Here is a 21838-nt window from a genome sequence, read left to right on the forward strand (position 1 = left end):
TGCAAGGGCAACACTTCGCCGCACTGCTTTGAAGAGCTGGCAAGCTCAAACATTCATGGTGGCCTTTTTTTTCCCCGACCAACAGCTGAAACTTCAAGATCGCTGGAGATCAATGATGGTGAAAAGCACTTAGCGTAAATGCTACGCACGACTCAGAAATCTCTGCTGTAGCCTGAAGGACAAGTATGAAATAAATCAGGAGTTAAGGCATATTCCCAGCCCACCCTTCCAACAAACAGAGACCTGGTACTTCAACTTGGGAGAAAACAGATATCCATTGACTTTTTCCTCTTTTGATCCAATTCAATTTGACATCTCTGGTTTTACACAAGCAGCTTTAATTTAATATTTCACCTCTAATGACCTCGTAACATTCATGTGAAACTTAAATGCACTTTTTTTTTTAAAAAGTCTTCATTATCACAGTGGAGATCTCTTCAATACATTAGCCTTTTAGTAAGTTAAGAGATTGCAAGCTCAAAGTCCTCTCCTGAATTTGAATACCTATCTATGGGTGAGATAGTATTGAGTTGGGTGTTGCATTATCAGAGTAGCCACTTTTGGATTTAACACTGAATAAAGCAAATCACTGCCTCTTCAAGTAGATGCAAGAGTCCTCTATATATTTTTTCCCAAAAGCAAGGTGACATATTCAATTATTTCCATTTACTTCACAAACTACTATAATGTGCACAATGGCCAGTGCGATTTGCTGTAAGAGTAAAAAACAGCCCGGTTGGGAAACATTGCCACTGTAGCGCTATCCTACACCCAAAGTGGGGGTCATGTTTATTCACAAAACAACGACAGCTCATTCCAACCAACCCAAGGATAGATTCTGGCCATATGTTCCCGGCACCAACTAAAGCCTATCATGTTTAGCAGAACAATGCAAGCAATAGCAACACAACAACAGGATTAAAACAAGCTCCTTTCCTACCCACTCACACACATAGATACAGAGGCCTCCAACACCAAGACAGGCCGCCTCCTGGACTCCCACCCACCACACCTGGCTCCGGACTCAGACTTGCAAACTTCCCAGGGGCTTCAAGCTCCAAACAGTGATCCCGAGACTTCAACCTCAAGGCTTTGCCAATCCTCTGGGTATCAACCCCAGGACTTGTTGATCGCGGGGCTCTGACCACCAGGCCTCGACCTCTGGGCTTGCAGACCTAGGGACTGAGTCACCAGCCTCGGCCACTGGGCCCACAAAACTCGGCAATGACCATGAGGATCACTGGTCTTTGTCCTCAACACCCGCTGACCCAATCCCACGGGGATCATTGACCTTTGACTGAGCAGTGATCCTGCCTCTGACTCTTCAGTTACTCCCCCTCATTCATGGCCCTAAACCCTAACCTGTTTCCCAACTCCCCACGTTACTTCCAAAACCATCCCTTGAAACCAAAAAAGCAACCAGCCCAAGCCACAACCACGACAGTCATTACAGCCTGGTGGATTCTTCAATTAAAAAAATTGAAGCTAATCAGCCAATTTTGCAGTTCAAACACTTTGGGCAAGATTTTTAGCAGTAATTACAAAAATCGCTGGGGTTCAATATAATTTATTTGTTAAAACGACAGCTATTTCAGGATTTCCACATGCTGCTGTCAGTGATTCAGATGCTTTTATAGATGTTGCTATTTGTAGTTGAGCACAATTATTTACACTGCAATTAGGCACAACGGCTTGAATGCTGTGAACTTAAGCTATTTACAAACCACTTCCACTATAGAATGCACTGAAAATTTTACACTCATTATACATGATCTAAACACAGTTTTAATGACGCACTCAGCCATAATTATCAGACTCCAAAAAAACTGCTTTCTATCTATATACTGTAACTCCTTCACGGTGCAAATACCAGGGAGATTGTAGCACAGGAAAAGAATGTTCAATTTGAAGAGTTCAAGAGATTTTTATGTTATTTCATCTTCTTTTATTTCATTAAAAAAAAATTGAAGTATGTACCCATGTCGCATCAGGCTAATTAGAAAGCTTAATTTTTTTGTTTTTGGGGATATTGCAAGTATCTTTTTTATAAATGAAATTCAGCTCGTCTGGACGCACAATTGGGCCGGGTAGAGTAGCATTTAGCGAACGCTTTGCAGTGCCAGCTGTAAAGTCGAGGATCAATTCCCGGCGCTGCCTGTACGGAGTTTGTACGCACTCTCTGTAACCGCGTGGGATTGCTCTGGGTGCTCCAGCTTCCTCCCACGTTCCAAACGACGTACAGGTTAGAGTTGATAAGTTGTGGGCATGCTATGTTGGTGCCTGGGTGTGACAACACTTGTGGGCTGCCCCCAGCACACATTTGGACTGTGTTGGTTGTTGACACAAATGATGCCTTTCACTGTATATTTCATTGTACACATGACAAATAAAGCTAACCTTTTTCTTTAAAGGTTTCTCTGGGATCTCCAAGAACTACTGCTTCATGGATTGCAAAATTGGAAACAGGAAGCTTGCAGGAGAGATGAGCAACACTGTGAAAATTTCCCTTTGAAGTCAGAGCATACATTGATAAGGCAACAGAAACAGGCATGACCTTGCACACTGCAAATTTATAGTCAATCATAATCATTAATATTTATTGTTGTATTATACAGCGTTGCAACAGAACAGAAACAAAGCTGTATAAAAAGTTTAGCACCAAATGGGAGATTACTTTAAAGAGTTATGTTTATTCCTTGGTACCAGGAATCAGCTGCAGTAAAAATTGGGGATTTTTATTCTACCCACTGCAGGTGGGGTTGGTACCAAGAAATAAATAACACACACACACACCCTATGCTGGAGGAACTCAGCAGGCCAGACAGCATCTATGGAAAAGAGAAAACAGTCGACGTTTTGGGCCGAGACCCTTCAACAGGACAGGAAAAAAAGATGAGAAGTTAAAGCAAGAAGGTGGGGGGGGGGGGGGGGGGGAGGAGGGGAGGAAGAAGTACGAGGTGGTAGGGGAAGGGTGTAACCAGGAGAGGGGCAGGGGTGAAGTAAAGAGCTGGGAAGTTGACCGGTGAAAGAGACAAAGAGCTGGAGAAAGGGTGATGCACCGTCAATAACTCTCTGAGACATGAGGCGAGATATTGGCTTTTATTGACTGGAAGAAAGAACAAGCAGCAATTGACCACCATGCTACATCCTGGAGACTGAGAGGCAGGGCTCAGGCCCCAATCGCCTTTATACAGGGGTCTGTGGGAGGAGCCACAGGAGCAGTCAGCAGGGGGCGTGTCCAGACCGGTATATGTAGTTCACCACAAAGGGGAAATCTGATAGGAGAGGGTAGAAGCCCAGGGAAGAAAGGAAAGGGGGAGGAGCACAGAAAGAGGAGACGGGTGGGTAAGAAGAGAAAGTGAGAGAAATAAATAGAATTGTTTCAGTGACCTCATATTAGCAGTAACCTTTTTCATAACTGCTTGCTTCTCTAAGTACTCCTCATACAAATTAATTCACTAAGAATCCCCAGGTTAAAGAAAAATTCCTGCACACCGGTCACAGACTTGGAAGATTCCGTTTTGTAAGCTTAGTAATTTCTAAGGTAGGGACTTGTTCGGCACAACTTTGTGAGCCAAAAGGCCTGTATTGTGCTGTAGGTTTTCTATGTTTCTATTTCCTCAACACCTCGTCCTCCACTTATCTTTGTATCATCTGCAAATTTGGCCCCAAAGCCATCAACTCCATTACCAAAAGTGCTTACATGTGAGAGGAACCAGCCTCAATACCTATCCTTGCAGAGCACCACCAGAAACCAGCATCCAACCAGAATAAGAACCCTTTATTCCCACTCTTTGCGTCTTTGTCTGTCCAGCCTGCTATTTCCTCAATTAATTTCAACAGATTTATCAGGCAAGATTTTTCTTCAAGGAAACCATGCTGACTGTGGCCTACTTTAACATGTGCCTCCAAGTACCCCAAAACCTCATCCTTGATAATAAACTCCAACATCTTCCCAACCACTGAAGTCATTAACTGGCCTATAATTTCCTGTCTTTTGCCTCCTTCGCTTCTTAAAGAGTGGAGTAACATTTGCAATTTTCCAGTCCTCCAGAATCATCCAAGAAACTAGTAATTATTGAAAGATTATTACTGATGTCTTCAGCTGCTTCTTTCAGAACCCTGGGGTGTGTAGCCCATCCCGTCCAGGTGATTTATCTACCTTCAAACCTTTCAGCTTCCAAAGCACCCTTTCCTTAATTAAAGCAACAACACTCATTTCCATCTCCTGACACACTCGAATTTCTGGCATACTGCTAGTGTTTTCTACAGTGAAGACTAACGCAAGCTATGTATTAAGTTCACCTGTCATTTATTTGTCCCCATTACTACCTCTCCAGCATCATGTTCCAGCGGTCCAATATCCACTCTCGCCTCTCTTTTACTTTTTATATACTTGAAAAAACTTTTGGTATCTTATATTATTGGCTAACTTACCTTCATATTTCATCTTTTCTGTCCTTATGGCTTTTTTAGTTGCCTTCTGTTGTGTTTTTTTTTAAAAAGCTTCCCAATCCTCAATCTTCCACTAACTTTTGCTATATTATATGCCCTCGCTTTTATGCCATCTTTGATTTCCCTTATCAGCCATGGTTGTATCATCATCCACGTGGAATAGTTCTTTATTTTTGGGATATGTTTTCTCTCTTGGGAACCAGCACCAATCCAATTTTCCCCACTCTATCTGCATACTGAAATAATCCCCTGACTATCATAACATTGCTCTTATTTCAGGTCACTTTCTATTGACAATGTTGTTAAGAAGGCGTATGGTGTGTTGGTATTCATCAACCGTGAGATTGAGTTCAAGAGCCGTGAGGTAATACTGCAGCTATACAAGGCCTTGGTCAGATCCCACTTGGAGTACCGTGTTCAGTTCTAGTCACCTCATTACAGGAAGGATGTGGATACTATAGAGAGAGTACACAGGAGAGATTCACGAGGATTTTGCCTGGAATGGAGGGCGAACCTTATCAGAATAGGTTGAGTGAACTTGGCCTTTTCTCCTTGGAGCGACGGAGGATGAGAGGTGGCCTGATAGAGGTGTATAAGATGATGAGGAGCATCAATCGTGTGGATAGCCAGAGGCTTTTTCCCAGGGCTGAAATGGCTAACACGAGGGGGCATAATTTTAAGGTGCTTGGAAACAGGTACCAAGGGGATGTCAGGGGTAAGTTTTTCCACACAGAGTGGCGGGTGTGTGGAATGCACTACTGGCGGTGGCAGTGGAAGCGGAAACAATAGGGTCTTTAAAGAGCCTCTAACTTAGAAAGGTACATGCAGCTTAGAGGGCTACGTGGTAGGGAAATTCTAGGCAGTTTCTAGAGTAGGTTACATGGTCAGCATAACATTGTGGGCCGAAGGGCCTGTAATGTGCTGTAGATTTCTATGTTTTATCTCTCGTTGCAAAAATATCCTGGCTATTGTTCAGAGGCCTGGATATAGCTCCAAACAGGGACGTTTTACCCTTGCATTTTCTTTAACTCTACACACATGGATACTACTTTTTCTGATCCTATGCCACCTCTCTAAGGTTTTGATTTCACTTTTTAAACAACAGAGCCATCCCACCCCCTCTGCCTACCTACCTGTCCTTTCAATACAATGTGTATCCTTGGATATTAACCTCCCAACTATGATCTTTCAGCCATGACTCAATGATGCCCACAACATCATACCTGCCCTTCTCCAACTGTCCTACAAGATCAACTAACTTCTTCTGAATTCAGCCTGCATTCAAATATAACACCTTCTTCAGTCATGTATTCATCACCCTTTTCGATTTTGCCCCCATGCTACACTTCAACTCATTCCGCTGACCACAATTTTTGCCCTATCATCTGCTTAAGTTCTTTACAGTCTACCTACAGTAAATGCACCGACTTGTATACCAACTGCCCCATCACTCCAGTTCCCACTCCCCTGCAAATAAGTTTAGACCCTCCCCAATATCTCTAGCAAATCTACCTGCGAGGATATCAGTCCCCTTGGGTACAGGTGTAACCCATCCTTTTTGTACAGGTCATACCTTCCCCAGAAAAGATCCCATGATCCAGAAATCTGAAACCCTGCCCCATGCACCACTTCCTCAGCCACTCATTCATCTGTACCATCATCCTTTTCTCTGCTTGACTAGCTCATAGAACTGGGAATTATCCAGTGATTACTATGTGCAGGTCCACTTTTCAGCCTCTTCCCTAACTTTCTAAACTCACTCTGCAGGACCCCTTCTCCCTTTTTACCTCTGTCATTGATGCCAATGTGCACCACAAACTTCTGCTGTTTACCCTCCCTCTTGGGAATCTTCCTCAGCTCCTCTCAGACATTCTGCACCCTAGCATCTGGGAGGCAACAACCCACCTTGGCATCTCTTTCACAGCCACAGAACCTGCTGCCCGTCCCCGTAGCTATCAAGTTTCCCATCACTTTCGTTCTGCCCGACTTTACCCTTCACTGCCGAGCCTCAGAGACCGCCACAATGCCACGGATTTGGCTGCTGCTGCTGGGCCCTGACAGGTCATTTTCCCCACAGAATTCAAAAGGTATACTTGTTGCTGAACGGATTGGCCACAGGGGATCCTCGTACTGACTTGCTGACTCCCTTGACTTCTCCTGGTGGTCACCCATCTACTATCTGAAGTTTACACTCTGGGTGTGACCGCCTCAGTGAAAGTCTCATCTATGAGGTTTTCCGCCTCCAGGCTGACCAAGTACACTCAGCTTCAGCTCCTCGTCAGTCAGGAGCTGCAGCTGGACGCACTTCCCGCAAATGTTGTCATCAGAGAGACTGTCAGGCATCCTGAAATCCCACACTTCACAAGAGCAGCTTTCCACTGCCGTAACTCTCAAGCTTAATTTCCAGGCGGGTCACTCGAACACTCGCCCATCCCAACAATGGCCAATCCGCTTACCCCTTGCTTCTTTTTATTGACCCCTGCCAAGTGCCTAAGAGATTGTTATGATTGCATTGTCAGTGCTATGCGCATACAAACGACTTCTGGTGCAATATTCAGAGATTTCACCATAATTAAACAACTAGGTATCATATCAAATGAAAATTGAAGTGAATGCCAGACACAATATTTGAAATTTTCTACGTGTAATGTTTGAATAACTTAAGCACATTAGACACCACAAAAATACACACCCCTCCCCTATCCTACCTTTTCTTACACCATGGCCATTGTACCTACACACAGAACAACTTTTCATCACAATTTTCTCTGAAAGTGTAGAGCTCAAAAAGATTACTTACTTTCAAACTCTATTCAAAGATGCATCAAAATATTGGAAAACTGAGCTTTTGCATAAGTTTATACATTTTATGTCCAGTGTTTAAATACTGAAATAGCTTCCATATGTAAAATGAAAAATGAAAATAAAAATAAATGGAAGGTGGAAGTGACCCAAAAAGACATTATTATAGGCAATTAGCAATTTTCAACCAATATTATTTTACATAATCAAGTGGGAATAATCATTTAAATAATACTGGATGAGAATTGTTAATTATCTGTAGTATGCCTGAATTGAGAGATCTTTTGGGTTACTTCTATCTTCCGTTTATTTTTCCCCCATTTAAACAAGTGCAAGAAGCAAAGAAAAATTAAAGGACTCGTGTTCGATTAATAAAATTAGGCTTGCTAAGATAGATTTTTTAAACTTAATACAGTAGTCAAAATAATTTGATTGTCAGAACTGGAATTGGATTTCCATCGCTCATTATTTTCCAAAAATTCATCAGGATAAAGTTAAACTTATTTTAAACCAAGAAGTGCTCAGCATTTGATCTGAAAATATGCTAAGAATCTAAATGCCAAAATGCGGGAGTATCTTCACTAAGAAAGACTGCAACAGTTTAGCGTAATTATGGATGGGCAATGAACGCTGGCCTTGCCAGCAAAGCCCAGATATCAGAAAATGAATTAGTAATAAAATACACGTACATCTTTTTCTTGCTGTTGAAGTACTGGATTGAGGTTCCTCCTATGTTTTCTTCAGCTTACCCTCTGAAAAGTTTCCACAATCCATCCAAATTGCAGCCAAGAATGGTGGGATACTGAATTTACTCTCCTTATCAAATGTATGTGAAATGAGCTTGGATGGCTTCGACCCAGTTCCGATTGGACACAAGCCCACTGTGTAACATTGTCCCAAACTGGCACCGAGTCTTAAAAGCCACAATGATGACTTGTGTGGGAAACTTTACAATGAAATCATAGATTGCGCTTTTTAAGGTTCAGAATCTTTTTTAAAATAATGTTAAAGACAGGGGAAAGGGTATTACACTGCAACTATCTCAAGTTAAACTTTGTTTTGGTAATGCTAGGTATTTCATTCTTCAATAATCTCTGATGAAAAGCATCTTCTGGGGCACGACTTTTATCCTTCAATATCCCTATGGAAGCTAATTCGGCGTTACACCAGCAAAAGGGAAGGTTTGATGATATTAAGTGAAGAGATTCACAATTTCAGAATCTATTATATGGCAATAGATTATTCACAAGAGGAGCAAAGGATGCCCCATACTATGCCATAGAGCAGTTAGCGTAATGTTATTACAGCATCAGCCAGTGACATGGGTTCAATTCCCCCACTGTCTGTATGGAGTTTGTACCATCACCTCATGACTGTGTGGAATTCCTCCAGCTGCTCCGGTACCATCCCACATCTCAAAGGCGAACAGGCCAGCGATGGTTAGTATGATGCGGGCATGTTACGTTTGCACCAGGAGCACAGCGAGCTTCCTGCCCCCACCACATTCAGACTAATTTCACCGTATGCTTCGATGGACACGTGACAAATACAGCTAATCTATCTGTCTCTCTCGCTCAACTACGCTGCTGAGAGTCAACTAGAAGTCAGTGCTTCCCAATGAAATCGTCGTGTCCGTCACATAATGGGTGGACTTAGACCAAATCTTCAGCACAATAGCCGCAAGGAGACTGCAGGAAAGGAGAAGATAACACAAAACTAATGAAGCACAATTCAATACTGCAATGTTTTCCAGAGACTATTAGTGCCAATGATTTGACATGTGAAACAAATTTTCGAGGCACATTACCACAGTCTGTTCATGCACAGAACAAGGACAACATTCTTTTTAATCACTATGCAGTAGTCAAGCTTGACATTTTTCTCTGTCCTGGCCAAGAGAAGGATTTGCTGTTAAGCAAGAAACATTCAGAACAAAAATTTAAATCACCTGACTATATAGCTGTGCAAGCTCTTAAGTGGAATGTGGCCTCTATTCAAAAACATTTAATGGACCTCCAGAAAGTTCCCACAAGACGCATTTTGCATTGTGGGAATTCTCAACAATACCCTGAAGACCCTCATCACAAAAGTTCCGCAAAAAAAAATGCTTCATTCAGAGTTTTAAACAACTGCACTAGTAACAGTTTCATGCCACAAAGAATATTCATTTTGTTTTAAAACAGTGACCGACCGATATTTCAATGAAAATAAACGTCTTTTGCTTGTAATGTATCTTTCTTATAGGCAGGACTTTAATAATCTCACAAAAAATAAATTTGTATTTGAATATGCAATAAATTACAAGGACTAGGTAAACAAAACAAAATCATAACTTACAGCATGCAAAATACTACACTCAACTAATATGCTCCTTAAATAGATCCAATCCATGAAATACTAGAAAAAAATTTGGGCAGAAAATGTTGTAAACAGTCTTTAAAACTTACAATGTCAAGTAACAGTAATTAAAAATCAAAAGGACATGTTTGACGGAACACATCAACATTAAATGTCAACTGTGGCATATTTCTGCTGTAGCTATAAGTGTTTGAATAAACTTAGATAAAACGGACAGGGGACCAAAATATTCAGACACATAAAAGTTAAATGTACAAGGGATGATGATTCACCCAAAGCTGCAAAGATCTATGCACTTTTCCACAAAAACAATCCGTCTGGAGTTATTCCTTAAAATCCAAAATCTTCACATGCAACGGCAGCAAATAAATACAAAAGCAAACTTAAAAATTCCTCACACTTTTATCAAAATAGTACCCCCCCCATCCACAATGCCAGATTTTCTGAATGAACAAATAGGCAAAATGCATTCTATATTCTGTGCTTATAACTCACTGGAAAAACAGATGAAAGCTGCAAGTCAATAATTTGCAGAGAATACAGCACAAATTTTCATATCTGATCTCTTGCCTATTTATCACCTGGGATTAGATCACCAAATTTACATTACAAATTTGAAAAAGAAGCAACACCCCAGAATTTTGTAGCATGTCATTCCAAACATATATGGGTTACAGTTGGTAAGTCGTGGGTATGCTATCTCGATGCCAAGAGCTACACTTTAAAGCAGCACATCACAATCTTCGCTAACTTGATTTGACTCAAACAATACGTTTCACTATATGTCTCGATGTTCACATTAACGAACAAGGCTGATGTAGTTCACTGATGGCTAGGAAGATAACTCTTATCTACTAGGCTCTGCCTGCAAGTCATTAATAGACATTCAGAAACATACAATCGATCAACTTCCTGAGAATTTTCTGGTTTCTCATCTGACACCAGGCCTCGACTCTTCCACCTCCTCTCTGTCGTGTCATCGGTGAATTTAACACCGTGATTACTAGGTGCTTGGCCGTGCCAGTCATGTGTGAGCAATATATACGGCAGTGCGTTCAGCACCCACGATGGGAAGGGAGGAATGGTTGTGCATCCTGACCGGCTGAGGGCTGTTGGTTAGGAAGTCTAACACCTCATTGCACAGGGGTGTACTTACATCAAGCAGTAGGAGATTGTTCACCAAGGTCTGTGGGACAGTAGTGTTGAATGCTAAAATGAAATCCAGAAAGAGTATTCCTTGTTTTCCAGCTGCATGACAGATGATACGGCACCAATCATAGAGTGGTTCTGTCAGTAAGCAAATTGGTGAGTGCGTAGCACAACAACAATGGAGTCTTTACTGTGCACCATTACCAGCCGTAACAGAGGTGGCTGGTTTGTCCATCAAGTCCATGCCAATTCACAGTGGTGATGTGCAGACACCAAGAGGCCAGGTTCAAACGAGGTCAACCAAGCTATGCACCAGCATATCTGCTCCACTATGCAGTCCTAAAATTAGCTTTTTGTGTTTCTGATCAACAGCTTGATAACGCTAAAATTGATAGGTTAATGAAACCACATTATGTTAAACACTATTGATGCCCATTTCAGGGGAGAAAATCTGCAAATACGCAAACTCACCACAATGAGGTTAAAATTTGCACACAGTATAAACATTGACTTCTGATTTATAGCGAGGAGTAAGATTGCAAAATACAAAACGCCTTGGTCTGCTGGGCAGAAAGTGACAAATGGAAGAGCAAGAAACTGAGTGACACGGGGACAAAGGAGCCTTGGAGAGGATGTCATCAGGTCGTTAAAATGATAGCAGGACAGGTAGAACAACATACAGGATCTTTTCCTTTCTTAGAAGAGGTGTGGATACAAGAGCAGGAAGACTGTTCTGGGAGGTGGGTTATACAGTTCAACTATCAAGTACATTTCTGATCACAGCACTTGAGAAGGAACAAATGTTTCCAATGACATGGCTCAGACCAAAAGAAATGTAGCTATGACATGCATTTGGGGAGGGTGACTTTTTTGGACTACTGGAAACCGACTGCTGATTTAATCTGAGGTGTATAAAATTATGTGTAAAGATAGAATAAGTAATAAATAAATGGATAAGATGCACTATTTTTGCCGTTCACAGTAATTTTTGTCTTGCTCAATTTCATGACATGCGTCAGTGATAATACACTCGATTCTGACAGCCATAATGTCAAAGAATTAGAACATATACACTGCATGGAACGTTACTCCCAACTCAGTCACCCTTCCAAAGTCTCCTCACAAATGTATGGAGACTAGTAACGAGATGCTCCACAAATAGCAGACTGACACTGTTCCCTTCACAGAATCACAGAGTGCCTGACTCCTCTATTACAATCCTGGACTACACATCCTCTCCCACCAAAGCAGACACACCAGAGTGGTTCACCAGCAAAGAGAGAGTGGCCCAGAAGTCCTCAACGTGGAATCCAGAACCTCAAAGCATCATGTTAGACAAGGAAATTTCTTGACTGATACCTACCAAACTCCCTCAGCGTGGAGATTAGTTTTCCTCCTTGGCAAAAAAAAAACACTTGAAGCGCTTAAAATAGCAAACGGAGAGAATGTGGACAAGAGTCTTCAGTGTCTGTCACTTTCAAGTAAAACTCACCAAAGCCTGGCTCGCAGCTGTCAGACTGGGCCTACAGCAGGTGCTGAGTGAAGCCAGGCCAGGAATAAATCCAGTTAATCTCTTCACCAAACTACCAATGGGAAATACACTCAGTGGCCACTTTATTATGTTCAGTAGGTATTTCTGTCTGTTTGCGGTCTTCTGCTGTCCTAGCCTGTCCATTTTAAGGTTCGATGTGCTGTGCATTCAGAGATGCTCTGCTGCACATCATGGTTATTTGAATTTTTGTTGCCTTCCTGTCAGCTTTAGCCAGTCTGGCCTGTCTCCTCTGACCTCTCTCATTAACAAGGCCTTTTCATTCACAGAACTGCCGCTCACTGGATGTTTTTTGCTTCTTGTACCATTCTCTATAAACTCTAGAGACGTGAAAATGAAAGATCAGCAGTTTCTGAGATATTCAAACCACCATGTATGGCACCACCAATTATTCCACATTCAAAGTCACTTAGATCACGTTTCCTCCCCATTCTGATGTTTGGTCTGAACAACAAATGAACTCCTGACCATGGCTACGTGCTATGATGCATTGAGTTGCTGCCACATGACTGGCTGTTTAGAATATTTACATTAATGTACAAGTGCACCTAAATAAAAATGGCCACTGAGTGTACACCTGTTCGGTGCATCAGTAATAGGGGTAACCACTTGTGCAGACAAAGTCCCATGTTTGTAGACTACACCCACCATTGAATAACACAACGTCTCCATCATGCTAAATGAGACAGAACCAAGATCTAACAGCTCTAAACTGGACATCCATGAGACTCTCTGGATAATTCAACAGCATCAAAGAAAAAGGCAGAGCATTACAAACAGTAAGCTGTGGCCCTGCACGTCCCTCATTGAACCATTACTGCTAACTCAGGGGATCAACACCAATCCAATGAGCTTGGACGGGAATTCCAGGATTGATAACCAGCTTGAACTGCCAAGTTGATGAAGCTGTAACACTGAACGGACTACATGCATGCTACAAACAAAAAACACTAAATGCAAATCTAATTGATCCCCAAACCCAACTCCAAATATAAGCCCCGCCCCCATCACATCTATCATTAAAAATGGCTAACTTAAATGGGAGAAGATTATTCAAATATATTTCCTCCTTGATAATAGCAGGGCTCAGCATGTGAAAGTTGAAAACTGAACTTTTACAACATGTTCAGTCAGAAACATTGTGTGGATGATCCAACTTGGCCTTCTCTGCACATTCCTACCATCACAGAAGTCAGTCTTCAGCCAGTGCAAGTTATGTCATTTACAATCAGGTAATAGTTGTAAGGATTGGACATGCCAAAGACTACAAAGCCAGACAACACACAGCTTTGGCACTGAAGACCTGTGCCTCCAAAACTAGCTTCAAGTCAAGCTAAAATACAGTTAAAACACAGGCATCCCATCCACATAAAGCAGGGTACAAGCAATCTGGCAATTAATTACTCACCTAATCAGTCAAAGTTCTGATTGGCAAGTGATGAAACCATCAAAAATCCTTTCAAAAAGCATTTACTGGCCAATGCTTGATGCTCAATATAGCTTCAACCTAAACTACTCAACTCCGCATTACGGACTGAAGAGCTGGATTCCAGATGCCTATTCGAACAGGTGTGGCATCAAGGAGCCCTGAAAAATAAAACACTTCAGTGACTGGATGACGAAAGATCGCTATGGTTGTTGAGAGTCAATCATCTGCAGTTCCAAATATCAATACACTGGAGTTCCTCAGGTAGTATCCTACAACCAAACATCTTGTGCTTCTTCCTCAATAATTCAATTCGTACCTCTTCAACAAATGTAGTTTGCTTTGAATAAGGCAAGATCTAGACAACATTCTGGCACAATCTTAAAAGTGGCTAATAACATTTAAGTGCCATACAATGGCCATATCCTAGAGCAGGAGTGGGGAAACTTTCTGAGAACATATGCCCAAATTGGCGATGATCTCCTTCAAAAGATTTCTCTCACATGCAATGGTAATTCTAAGCAGATATTACCATAACTAATGAAAACTAATTATGGACTTTTTTTTAAAAAAAGAGGATGAGTCCTATTGCTTTTTATGTGCATTCATTGCTTTACTATTAAAATATAAACATAAATAAATGAGGCATTTTAGAAAATGATTAATCTTTTAAAAAGACAATTGAAAAATATAATGTGTAAATAGTATTGGTACTGGAAATGCTTACTATCCAAATACTAACACTAGGTCCGTGAGGATTTCAAAACATATCAACCAATACTACTTGTCCTCGCAAAAGTCCAGTTGCCACCTAGCCAGATGAGATGTTCCCTGTGAAAATATCTCATTGCTCTTCATTTGTAAAAAAAAATAATTCACTGCTTCATTTGACAATAAATGTAATCATTATGTATGTTATTATGGATGGAGGTTTAAAGAATCAAGGTGTGGCCCCCGTGCCATGTGCCACAAATTTTTTGTGTGCCTTCTTGGGCACATGCTATAGGTTCACAACCCCTGATGTAACGCAGAGTCTAGCCATTTGCCTGGTCATTGAATGGGATTAGCATTACCAAATATGCCTGCATCAGCATTCTGGTGTCACCATTAATCATATCCCCCACTAACACACTGAAGACCACGTACAAGTCAGGTGCGTGACGGAATAGTTTCTGCTTTCCTAGCTTTGTGCCAACAACATAGAATCTCAGTATTATCCAATAACAAAGCAGTCTACCTAATGGGAACTCTGTCCAACATCAAGGTATTCATTTCCTCTTCTGCTAGCACACTGTCTTCAATACACATCATCTTCAAAATGTAGAAGATGACTAGCTTTTATTGAAGCATACAGTGAAGTGTGTCAGCTGCATAACAAGCGACACAGTCAGAGGTTTGTGTTGGGGGCAGCCCACAAGTGACATATAACGCTTCCAGCGCTAACATGGCATGCCCACGGCTCACTAACCCTAACCGTACATCTTGGGTATGTGGAAGGAAACCAGAACACCCAGAGGAAACCATGTATGGCAGTTACTGGACTACTCTGAAATCACTTCCTAAACCTGCAACCTCAGCCACTGAGGTCAGGTGCACCAGGAGCATGAGAACACCACCACAGATAGTTCTTTAAATTGAGCACCATCACGACTTGGAAATATATTGTTGTTCCGACATCATCTCTGGTAAATGGCAAAGAGGCTTATTATCGGCATGTGTATTGCGGTACAGTAAAAACTTGTCTTGCATACCATCCATACAAAGCAATTCATTACAATAGTGCATTGAGGAAGGACAAGGTAAAACAATAACAGAATGCAAATTAAAATGTTACTGCACAGAGAAAGTCCAGTGTAGGTAGACAGTGAACTGAAAGGTCGAAACGAGATTACGGTAGGTTGTAAGGTCAAGAGTGGATCTTATCCGATGAGGGAAACATTCTACACAGTGGGATGAATGAGCTGTCCTTAAACCTGCTGGTAAGTATAGTGGTTAATTGGGCCATCGGATAATCAGAGCAGCTGCTTGTTCGGGACAACTCTTAACATACAGAAACTAATTGAGAAAATATCCAGGACTTCCTTCATTTACTTCGAACACTACTCCTCTTATTTGGGACAGGAGACTGTCGCTGAACAGTTTCTAACCAGTGTCCAAGGCCATTAGACGCGACACTGTGCTTATGGAAATTCTTAAATAGCGTCAGTTGCGTGTGCTTATATTATCCATTTAGACCGACAGACACCAAAGCAGTGATTCTTGTTTATTTTATTTTTTTATTGATTTAAAAGAATATTAGACCTTTGCCAAGACGCCATGGAAAATGGCGATACTAGCCAAAAAAAATGTACCCTTCCGGACCAAATTAAAAGCCAAGCACCAAACATCAGTCATCGTCAGCTGTCAGAGTTTATTGGAGTGCCAATATCTACTATTGCACACTTGATACATCAGCAAGATAAACTAAAAGGAAACTAAAAGAAGAATAAAAGGAAATTATTGCCTACGGGGAAAAGCATTAAGCCTAGATGCTTTAATGGGCTAAGAAGGGATAGTTCACCTATCTGTACTAGGCATCTGCAATGAGTTTGTTCATTTACAGTCAATAAAAACACAGCAGCATACACTGGATGAATTCCTCCACTGATAACTATTAGGAACTAATGCACAATTTTATAGTGTTGTAGTAGTATTTTAATTTGTTCTGTATTTCATTTAAATATATAATTTGTTACTCAGATAAATGGTAGTTTGCCTTTTTGATACTTTCTTTTCAAAACAATTTCCATGAAATTTCAGTTAATTGGGACAACCCCTTAATTGGGTCAAAATATACTAACATTTGCCAATGTGTCTCAATTAACTGGAAACCACGGTCCTTTCAGGCTTTTGCATCTTCTGCCTAATAAGAGGGGCAAAAAGAATGTCAGGGGTTGGTGGGGCCTCAGAACATGCTGGCTGCTTTACTGAGGTGGCGAGAAGTATTGGCAGAGTCCATGGAGGGAAGACTGGCTTCTGTGATGTGCTGAGCTGTGTCCACAAAACTCTATGACCACAACCTCTTATGATCATGGGCAAAGCAGTTACCATACGTGATGCATCAGGATAGGTTGCCTTCTATGGCGCATTGTTAAAAATTGGTGAGCATCAAAGGGGACATGCCAAATGTATTCAGGAGGTGGCAAGCTTTTGTGGTTGGACTAAGGGCAGTGGTGATGCTCACTCCTAGAACTTGAAACTCCCGACCTCAGCATCATTGATATTAAATAGGAACATGCACAATGCCTTTCCCCACTCAGCCCCAAATTTCCTGAAGTCAATGCTCAGCTTTTAGTTTTGCTGAGATTGAGGAAATGATAATTGTCATGACTCCATGTTACTTGGCTCTTGATCTCCTTTCTGTACTCCGACTCATCTTTACATGAAACAGGCCCCACTACGTTGGTACCATCTTCAAACTCATTGATGGAGCTCGAGCAGAATACGGTCACACAGTTGTGAGTGGAAGTAGAGAAGGGGGTTATGGATGCAGTCATGTGAGGTGTTAGCACGATCTACCAGTCAAAAGCCACGGCCTCTGTGTTAGTTATCGACTGGCCTGTATGAAGAAGCTACAACCCTTCCATTCACTGCCCCTGCCATGGTACCAGCTTCTGGCATCAAGGATCCTCTAGCAAATAAATGTAGTGTGTGTGGAGCTCTTGCTGGCTCACCAGCAGACTGAAGATCGTGTGAACAGTGCCAAGGGGAGTTTGGAAGTGTGCTGCAAATAAAGGGCCCGTGCTCACACTTACCCTGTGTAATTTGAAGTTTTGGTGAACGTTGTAGTGTTCTGGCTTTGTTGTGGCAATAAATGGTTGAAAACCTAACCCTCTCAAAGAGGAGAAAATCTGCAGGTGCTGGAAATCCAAGCAACACACATAAAATGCTGGAGGAATTCAGGCCAGGCAGCAGCTATGGAAAAGAATATCATCGACACTTCAGGCCAAAACCCTTCTTCAGGACGCTTGAAAAACCTACCCATAGTTGCTGTCTTCTACCTCCTCTTCCAAATCCGCAAACTTAATTCCTTGAAACAATTAGGACTGTTTGCAACGACTCGATTAGAAAGGAATAGAAGATGAAAATGTTTAAAAGTACTGTAGAACTAAGAAAGAGAACCCCTTCCCCATGTGAGGAATGCTGAGTCCCAGGGTGGACCGATAACTGTGCAGGATTTGGAAGTCTCGATAACCTAATGGCAGGCCACAACACACCGGTGGACTGTCAGACAAGTTGGACCCACACAGGGTGAAAATGGGACACCACATTGCACCTGTGCTGAACAAGGTAGGGTTCCCAGTTAGGAAGAGGAGCCAGAGGGGAGATCTTTGACTCCTGGTGACCATCATAAAGGAACAGTGTGAGACAATTTCATGGAAAGAGCAAAAAATAGAGAGCCTTAAAAACGAACTGGAAGTGTGGAACCAGCACTATATCACTAAGGGAGGCTGCCCAGTCAGCACTGCCCCAGACTAAAGAAGTGGAAGACAAGGGTACCTAAACAATGGCAATTAGAATCTGCCCGAGGGGCTGTCTGGTTACCAGACATGTTAAAAGTCCGAGCCTTGATGCTGCCGGGAGAATTCTGGCATGGGGGTATCTGGCTGTTGAGGAGGGTGGGGAAGAGAGGTTAGAGGAGAGTGCTGTAATTCCCCTTCACAATGATCACCCTCCCCCTTATGCAACAGAGCCAGTACAGGCTAGGCAAGTGACCGTGCAGTCCCAGAGCCGATGGGACAGGACAGGATGAGGAAGAGAAACATGGGGTGGATAGGATAATGGGCCTCTCAGGCACTACAATAATTAGTTTTCCGCTAAGGAACCAGCGGACACGGGGAAGGGGGGGGGGGAAGCTTCTGGCCACGTGGCTACTGAGGATATGGAATACAAGGGGTGATTTTATCTAATAGAGAGACGGGTGCCTGGGGTGGGGGGGGGGGGGTATCATCCCATCATGCTGCCCACTTCCTGAGGGAGTAATGAGTTTCAATGGCAGTTAAGTAGCCCTCCTTTCTTGAATGGGAATTGAAGTGTTGGGAGGAGTGTTGTAGAGCAGAGGAAGGGACTGAAGCCCTTTACCAGTGGGCTTTAGTCAAAGGTATGCACAATGGTGGAGGTGACCCTCTGGAATTTGTAAACTGACTACATCCGTGGTGGGGTACCAGGCTGAAACAACAGCTCCCCATTTAAAAGCGGTTGTGCTGTTCCAAAGAAAGGGGATACTTTAAACATAGCCATCAGATTGCAGGAAGGTTTCGAATATGTGGTAGGAGTTGCGTGTGCCCAAGTATGTAAAGTAATAAGCAGAACTGGAGTGTGGGGGTGTCATCCCCCGAACCTCCCCCAATCATGGTCCCTTCTACCTCTCTCACAGGATCGCTATATGCGTCGCTGGAGATTTTACAAAAGACTACAGCTGATCTGCAGCAGCAGCTTCCTGGCCCCACTCACACTGGGAGGGGCTCACTCACTCCGAAACCTCCCCCTACGATCAAGTGTGAATGGCTTGCACGTTTCAAATTTGAGAGAGTGTGTGTGACCACATGCGAGTTCACCAGTGGGAATGTGCGTGAAGTGAGTGCAAAGACTGTCCTGTGTTTGCTCAGTTGATAGTGGAAGTTTGAGTCATTATAGAAGGTGACCAACTGAAATATTTTGCTACTCTGTGAAGTGAATTTGCAGCTCATATATTTTAAGAGGCTGTGCCATTAAGACATTGTGTGAATGTGTTAAAGTGTCAGGAATCCACTACACCCATCCTCTCCCAGCCAGCCATTTTTTTCCTTTCCCTTTATTTTTTGGAACATGTGTTGAAGTTTTTCACTGTGGAAATTAACTGTTTATTTTAAGTTTTGCTGTTACTCGAAGATTCTGAAGGAAGAAAAGTACAGGCATTGATTTTTGTTATGTCTTATCTGTGTTTTTAGTTTATATTCCTTAATTTGTTTTCTATGGAATTAATTTTAGAGAGAGACGTGGAATCAAGGTTAAGGTGATAGAAATCTATGCACCTCTATTGCGGATATGAGGTGCCCACATTTCAGAGGGAAATGGGCATTAGGGGTAATTGGTCATTGGTGGACAGTTAAATTGGGAATTTGGAATTGATATTTTGGAAAATTGGAAGATTTGGGGAACAATCCTAAAAGTAGTTGTTTTTGCTGACAAGACTGCTTTATGTTTAAATACCCAACGACTAACGAGGAGGGAATGCATTTGTCTCCCTACATTGCAGAATAACAAAGTGATGGACGTTGACGGCAGTGGTGATGACGATGACCTGTGACCCTACAACATGCTCTTGCTGATGGTATATGGATTTGCAAATCCCACTAACGTTTCAGATTGCTGGATATGCATAAAGACTCCAACTTGTGCTGACGAAAAGGAAAAGGACTTTTGGAGGGGCTTGGCTAGCTTCCCCAGCTATGGCCTTCTGTTTTGGGGAAAGTGTGGAAGAGGTAGTCCATTTCAACCAACCTCACCTCACAGTATGGCCACAGCCCTAAAGAACTTGACCTTGAGTAACCTCTGCTTTAAGGCCTGGTATTTCCCTGCTTACGATTTATCTAGTTGAAAGAACGATTTCCCCACCCAACAAGGAAGGAAAAGGAATGTTGGTGTAGGTGATGAGCACAGGTCCAGTCATTGGGATATAGTGAGTGTGGACAGAACAGTATCCTGGGATGATTGTTCCTACTCCAAATGGTGCCAGGACGGTGAGCAGTGAATGGTACTTAATGGATATGCAGCTCCCATTGCCCTCCACGGGGTGCTGTCTGGGATTTGTTGCACTGTATTAGTGGCCTGAATGAGCACCCTGGCCACGATAATCAGCGAATTAGAGGCGTTTCACAGAGGCAGGAAGGGGTTGGATGACAGCTTTTTCTCTGGAATGGTATGGCCAGGTTGTCCCAGGAAATGATACTTCATGGCTTCCACAATGGAGATAGAGGACTATAAGACAGCCATGGCAGATGGAAAATGCATTAATCAAGTACTGGCAGAAATGGTGGCCATTCAGACGGTCACATTGCAGAATCGAATGGCCTTTGATTACGGGTTTGCAGAAAGGAGCCATTATTGGAGTACCTGACAAGTCGGGGAACAGTACTCACCTAGTTGACACATCCGCTATTTGGTGAATGCCCAATTCCAATAATAATCTACAAAATATATCCAGTTGCTTGCCTAGATTAATCTGACAGCACCAGCTAAACCTGTTACTTACATCGAAGTGACAACAAGGGAAGCTGGTTTTCAGGAACATCTACAGATTCCCACCCAAATTGTATGCCATCTAGCCCTCGAAAATAAAATCATTCCTTCAGTGTCATAGAACATCATATTAACAGCACAGTAATAACCAGAAAGACTCAATCACACCTTCCAAAAGGCAATTAAGAATGAGCAACTGATGGTCTTGACAAAACAAAGATTAAAAACAAATTTTAGAGTACAAACTGAATGCTGGGCTGTTCAGCGCTTACCTGTAAGATTCTGAGCACGTGCAGAGCAGGATACCAACTGCACCTAAAGTACCATGCAAAATCCTTTTTGCATCATGAGAAATATGCTCAAGCACAAGAGATAACGCAGCAATAATGAGTCAGACAAGAAGAACGCCAGTACATTCAGAACATGCCGTGAGCCAGGAAAAATACACTCAGAATTAACAATTTGATTCCAGCACACAGGGTTCAATGCTCGCTTCTCTTTAGTCTGTGTGATTGCAAGACCATCAATGCTATTCCAAAATGGCTATGAAAGGGCAAGAATTAGCAAACAGGAAAGTGGGGGAGGTGGGAGGGATGATAAATGAGAAAATCCTGACAGTAGGCAGGCATCCAAACCAAATTCTATCTATTCGCACAATCAGAAAAGCATTTTCCTAGTATATTCAGTGCCAAAGATTACAAAGTCCCCATACATATGCTAAACAGCATTTTCTGCTAACATAATAACATTCTATTGATGAAGCCATTTATACAAATGCTTCACTTTCCTAATCAACTTCAGGAATCTATTCAGTCAGCCATGCCTATATCCTCAATCAA

General features: G+C 42.2%; 1 protein-coding gene across 6 annotated transcripts in view; it reads right to left on the minus strand.

Annotated features, from left to right (window-relative positions):
* Window positions 1–21838, minus strand: part of sema4d (sema domain, immunoglobulin domain (Ig), transmembrane domain (TM) and short cytoplasmic domain, (semaphorin) 4D) — a 192114-nt gene that overhangs the window by 166122 nt on the left and 4154 nt on the right. Inside the window, exon 1 of one of the 6 annotated variants that reach the window (XM_073071769.1) lies at window positions 21272–21397. The exons of 4 other annotated variants lie outside the window; for them this stretch is intronic. The gene's annotated coding sequence lies outside the window, so the exon portion shown is untranslated. Of the gene's footprint in view, window positions 1–7946; window positions 7969–21271; window positions 21398–21838 lie in introns of those variants that run through there. One more of the 6 variants, XM_073071794.1, reaches the window with a different exon arrangement.

Source organism: Hemitrygon akajei, chromosome 2 (assembly GCF_048418815.1).
Source record: "Hemitrygon akajei chromosome 2, sHemAka1.3, whole genome shotgun sequence".
Classification (NCBI taxonomy): Eukaryota; Metazoa; Chordata; class Chondrichthyes; order Myliobatiformes; family Dasyatidae; genus Hemitrygon; species Hemitrygon akajei.